Source organism: Callionymus lyra, chromosome 17 (genome assembly GCF_982586985.1).
Source record: "Callionymus lyra chromosome 17, fCalLyr1.hap1.1, whole genome shotgun sequence".
NCBI classification, from domain to species: Eukaryota; Metazoa; Chordata; class Actinopteri; order Syngnathiformes; family Callionymidae; genus Callionymus; species Callionymus lyra.
The window spans coordinates 11,339,843-11,345,449 of record NC_141834.1 but is presented as its reverse complement, the minus strand read 5'-3'; the positions used below and the strand labels follow the sequence as shown (position 1 = coordinate 11,345,449).

The window sequence follows — 5,607 nt, the reverse complement described above, 5'->3', positions numbered from 1 at the left end:
TCTTGTGAGGATGTGGTCTTCTGTGCAAGCATTGTTCCCACTTGTGAGCTTTTATGTGCTGCATCTTTTGCAGCCTGATCAGCCAGTCTATTTCCAATAGTGACTGGATCATTTCCTGTTAAATGTGCTTCACATTTACATATTGCCAACTTCTTTGGTAGTTGGATGACATGCAACAATTTAACGAGTAACTCTTTGTGAGCTACTTCTTTCCCTGTTGTTGTTTTAAACCCTCTTCTCGCCCACTGTTGACAAAACACGTGCACAGAACCGTATCCATATTGACTATCTGTCCAGATAGTTACATCATCACCTTCAAACATTTCACATGCCTTTATAAGGGCTGCTAGCTCAGCTGCCTGAGCTGAACTAGTTGATTTTAATTTCCCTTGATAAAGTACTTTATCTGCGGTCGTCACCGCGTACCCCACTTTGTTTTTTCCTTTTTCATCTTTACTCGCTGAATCGTCAACAAACACTAGGGTTCCTGTCGTTAAAGGTGTATCCGTCAAGTCTGGTCGTGGTTTAGTTAAAATTTGGACTTGGCTTCCACAGTCATGTGGATTGCCATCTAGTGGTGTGGGTACTAATGACGCTGGATTGAGTGCTCCACACCTGACAATGTTAATGTGTCCCTGAGATAACAATACAGCAGTGCAATGTAGATGTCGAGCAGGTGATAAGAAATGCATTTTCGTTTCCAACAACAAGACTGACACTGCGTGTGGTACTTTCAGAGTCAACGCGTGAAACAGGACGACCTCAGCGGACGCTTGCACAGCGAGCGCCGCCGAGAGCACGGCTTGTACACATTCTGGCGTTGCTCGTGCCACTGGATCCAACTGTTGTGAATAATATGCAACTGGTCTCATCTTGCTACCATGTTTCTGCATCAGGACCGATGTCATGAATCCTTCTTTTGCTGTTACTGTTTGCTCAAAGGGCTTCGTGTAATCTGGTAAAGCCAATACACCTGAATTAATCAGCTCCTGCTTTACCTCCATAAAAGCTTTGTCTCCCTCTGGTGTCCATTTTATCTTTTCCATCATAGCCATAGGTGTCGTGTGGATCATGTCAAGAAGAGGTCTAGTGATCCCTGAGTAATTGGGTATCCATGTTCTGCAATAATTACATAAACCCCAAAAGGACATCATTTGTTTCTTTGTCTGCGGTTTCGGTGCTTTAGAAACAGCCTGTTTCTGTTTATCACCCACCACTCGTCCTCTTCCTGTGAGAGTGTGACCTAAGTATGTGACTTCTTTTTTCCACAACTGCATTTTAGCTTTTGAAACTTTGTTTCCCGTCTCATACAAATACTGCAACAACGCAAGTGTGTCAGTTTTACATTGTTCCTGAGTTTCTGCCGTTATCAAAATGTCATCAACATAAGTGATTACTTGACTTTGTCGTGGTGGTTCAAAACCAGCTAAACATCTGGCTATAGCCTCTGAAAAAATGGTTGGCGAGTCACAGAATCCCTGTGACAGTCGCGTGAATGTCAATTTCTCCCCTTTGTAAGTAAAACTAAACCATGACTGACTTTTCTCGTCTACAGGAATGCTCCAAAAAGCATTGCTTAGATCGATTACTGAAAACCATTTCGATTTCGGGTTCAAACTATTCAACAGTGTGTGTGGGTTTGGCACATTCGGTGCTCTTGGTTGTACCGCTAGATTTACTGCTCTCAAATCTTGTACCAATCTCCATTTTCCTGTGCATGCCTTTTTTACTGGAAATATAGGAGTATTACAAGGTGAATCAGGGCAAGGTTTAATTATACCTGAGACTCGTAATTCTGCGATAACATGTTCAATTCCTTCTTCTGCATCTGGTTTGAGCGGGTATTGTCTTATCACAGGGCGATGCTCAGTCTTCCCTTTAATAATTACAGATGGAGTATTTTTCATCAGACCCACATCCGTGGGTCCTTGACTCCAGAGCTGCTCTGGCAACTTGCCCACAGCCTCCTCCTCCTCTTGTGAGAGGGAGAGGATCTGCACGTCTCAGCTCAAATGAGTTTGAGGGTTAGTTCTGAGTGTCCAATTTAATCGCACTCGTTGCCACCCCGTATGCGACACCTCCCACAGTGGGTTTTGTGGATTTGGCGTCCAACTCAGGTGTGGCAGTGATCCCGCAAGATCATTCATGTCTTTCCACTCATGCTTGTGGCTCTTTGCCAAGGACACATGTGGATGTTGTCCTGGCGGAAGCAGTTGTTTTACCTGAGCTGACACAACTGCTGTGGCAAAACCACACTTCTTTTTCCAATATAAGTGCTCTAGGTTTATTACCTGTGGTTCTAGTCGCAAGAAAAATTCATCATACTCTAAATCAGGACCTCGATCATTTTTATGTCTTATGGTTACGTGAAGGCCCTGTTTTCCCTGGATCTCTCCTCCAGGTTCAACTTTTTCTGCAATTTCTCTCAAGAGTTGAGCTGCTGCTCCTGTCATTTCTGTCTCTGGGATGTCTAATGATCACCAATAACGGGCGCTGCCTTCAGTCATCGGCGGGATGTCACCTACTGAGGCGACCACCCTCCCCTTGTTGTTTGTTTGTATTCTTATTTCTAGTTGTGTGATAACATCCCGTCCCAACAAGTTATGTGGACAAGATGGATGCAAAACTAGTTCAGCCTGCGCTACTCTCTGTGGTCTTTCTGGTGAAACAATGTTCAAAGTGTGTGTCAGTGGCAAATGTTCAACTGTTCCATGAGCTCCTTTCATTTTGACTATACCTTTTCCTGGCCTAATTTTCTTTGGGTCCCATCGACCTAGTACTGAAACATCAGCACCGGTGTCTACCAAAAAAACTGTTGGATCTCCGTTTACCAGGAGTGTTATTTCAGGCCTTTTACCAGGCTCTGTTAAATGTCTTAACAAAAGGTCTTGAATTTCAGGTATTTCTTCATCAAACATTGTGTGTGAGAGTAAAATTTCTTCTTCCTCGTTATCAGTTACATATGGCGGAGCACTCGGTTGTGACCTTGGTGCTGCCACCTGTTGCAGGCTTAGTCATTCATCATCCTCAGACGAATCATCAGAGCTGTGTTTTCGTCTGGGTTTATCTTTGCGCTTGTTTTTCTCAGTACAATCTCTGGCGAGATGTCCTGTCTTTCCGCAAATAAAGCATCGACCTTCTTTTAAAAGCTTTCTCTTTTCTGCGGACAGTGTATTAGGATCAAAGGGTTTTCTTATTTCCTTTAGCAGTTTGTTATGGGATTTAACTTTATTCTGCCCTGCGTAATACACGTGTGTTACATTTGTCTGTACGACCGGGTCACTTTTTACTTGCTTTTTCTCTAATGTTTCGTAATTTCGGGCATATGCCATGTGGTCGTTTGTTCCAGCAGTCTGCCAGGTCACATTTTGCTTCCTGACATATCTCGACATTTCTGGTCTCATTTGGTTCAATAAAAGATCTTTGAAATGTGATTCCCACAGAAATGGTTGATCTTCGGGAATCCCACCATGTTTGTTAAAAACATCCATTAATCTGACTTTGAAGTCGTCTATTTTTTCGCCGTCATTCTGTGTACAGGCTCTTATTTTATTAGGATCAGGTCTCTGTGCATAGATCCGTTCACATCTTTCCAAAATGTCATTCAGAGGTAACAAGACTTGTGCATGTGGTATGACGCCACCTTGATCATTCAATCCTGTCCACCCCTCCATTATAGTCCCGTACCTACTTCCTGTAGATAGTGCCATTAATTTAGTTATTTCGTGACCGTTTAACCTGTGACCAGTGACAAGATCTCTAATTTCTCTGACAAACTGTTTTATGTCTGCATCAGGTGTTGCAATAGATTTAACTATGTCTCTGAGTTCTCCGGGTGTCCATGGTCTAAAAACATAGAATGGTACATTTGCATCAATACTCGGCATTTGAATCATAGGAAATGCTCCTGTAGTTTGTTCGTTAATATCATGTAGCTTCAGCTCTGATTTTACTTGTAGTGGATGCTGTGGATTCATTCGTTTTTCCCACTCACCGACACCCCCCATACTTCTTGTCACCCTTTTCTCAAAAGTTCCAGATTCAACTGGGTTGTTTGAGTTAGAATCATAATGACCTGAGCTAAGGTCAGGGCTGGCAGCATTCCAACTTGTAGAGGAGGCTGCTGCTGAGTTATGATCACGTCTCCCTGAGATGGGGTCAGGGCTGGCAAAACTCCAATTTTCAGAGGAGTGTGCCGAGGATGGGTCTGATGTCGTCATCATTGGTGTGTACGACGGAGGTGCTTCGGGCAGGCTCGGATATAACTTAGGTATTTCCCTCACTCCGGCCCCTCCCGTTTGTCGAACCCGTGGTGTTGGAGTTGGAACTGGCCCCCGCCCTCGCAACTCGGGTGAAGGGAACCCCAACTGCTCTGCTCTAGGGGCATTTCTCCTTTGCACATTATCAGCGGTCAGAGCCACAATGAAACTTGCTCCTGCATCGTCATTATCAATTTGTTTTTTCTTATCTCTTTTCTCATTCTTCTTCTTTGCTCTGTCATACAGAGTCTTACATGCGCACCACTGCTTTCCATGTGCTTCGTTCAACTTTCCCTTTTCTGTATCTTTCAAAGACAATTTACTCAACAAGTCACTCAATTCTGTCTCATCATCAACATCTCCTGAAAAATCATATATTTTTCGCCACTTTTCCACAAATCTACAACAACCTTTATTGCCTTTTTCTGCCAACTCAATTTTACGCAATCGTTCTTCTTTTTCTCTCTTTTTATTAATTGCTTCTGCTTCCGCAAAAGTCTTATTTGCCTTCTTCATGTCGTTCTGGTATGTGTCTTATCGAGTTTTTTCGAAAGAAAATGCTAAATGCCTGGGAACGACCGGATACCAAGCTTCTACCTCAAAAGAGGCGGGTACCCCTGGGTGTTTATACTCACAGTCGTTTTACCAGTTTTAGATTCTTTCTTTTACTCAAGACTCCAATTTCTATGATGGTTTTGTAAATTCTTGGTCAGTTTTACGTTGTCACCGTTAGGTTTCGACCGACAAGAATCCCAACAACCTCTCAGTGAGAAAATGGTCCTGGTGTTACAGTAACACCCCGTACTGCAAGTACGGCCTTTAAACAGAAAAGATTAAACCTCTTTCTATTTTCTTGTACCTTGTGTCACAATGATACTCACAATGATACTCCGTATTACAACAATACGGCCTTAGATCACTCAGTGATCTCGTGGAGGGACGTCTACGTTGTCCCCTTTAGTCCCACGTTCCGTTCATTTGATACAACGATGCTTTATATCACAATGACACAACTTAGTCAGAAAAACACAACTGACCTCAATCTCTTCGCTGGTGGAGTTGATCTGGTCTTGGATGCCGTCAGCGTTCTCTCCGGTAGATGATGTCCGACTCCTGGCCTCGTGGAAAGGAGGTCTCCCAGGGGTTTGTAAGACCCACTGGCCGGTGCACCGTGTGGTTCAGGCGTCGTCGATCATCCACCGAAGAAAGGGCGTTGGCATCCGGCTCGAAGGACCAAGTTAAATGTCAGAAAAACTGTTCACAAAGTTTCACAGACAAAACAGTTCAATAGCAAAAGAGTCAGACTCACACCAGCAAGAGATTGTTCTTCACTCCGGAGGGAACAGCA

At 43.6% G+C, this 5,607-nt stretch overlaps 1 pseudogene; it reads right to left on the bottom strand.

Annotated features, from left to right (window-relative positions):
- Nucleotides 1-565: 565 nt before the first annotated feature.
- Nucleotides 566-5,303, bottom strand: LOC148062430 (uncharacterized; annotated as a pseudogene).
- Nucleotides 5,304-5,607: the final 304 nt, after the last annotated feature.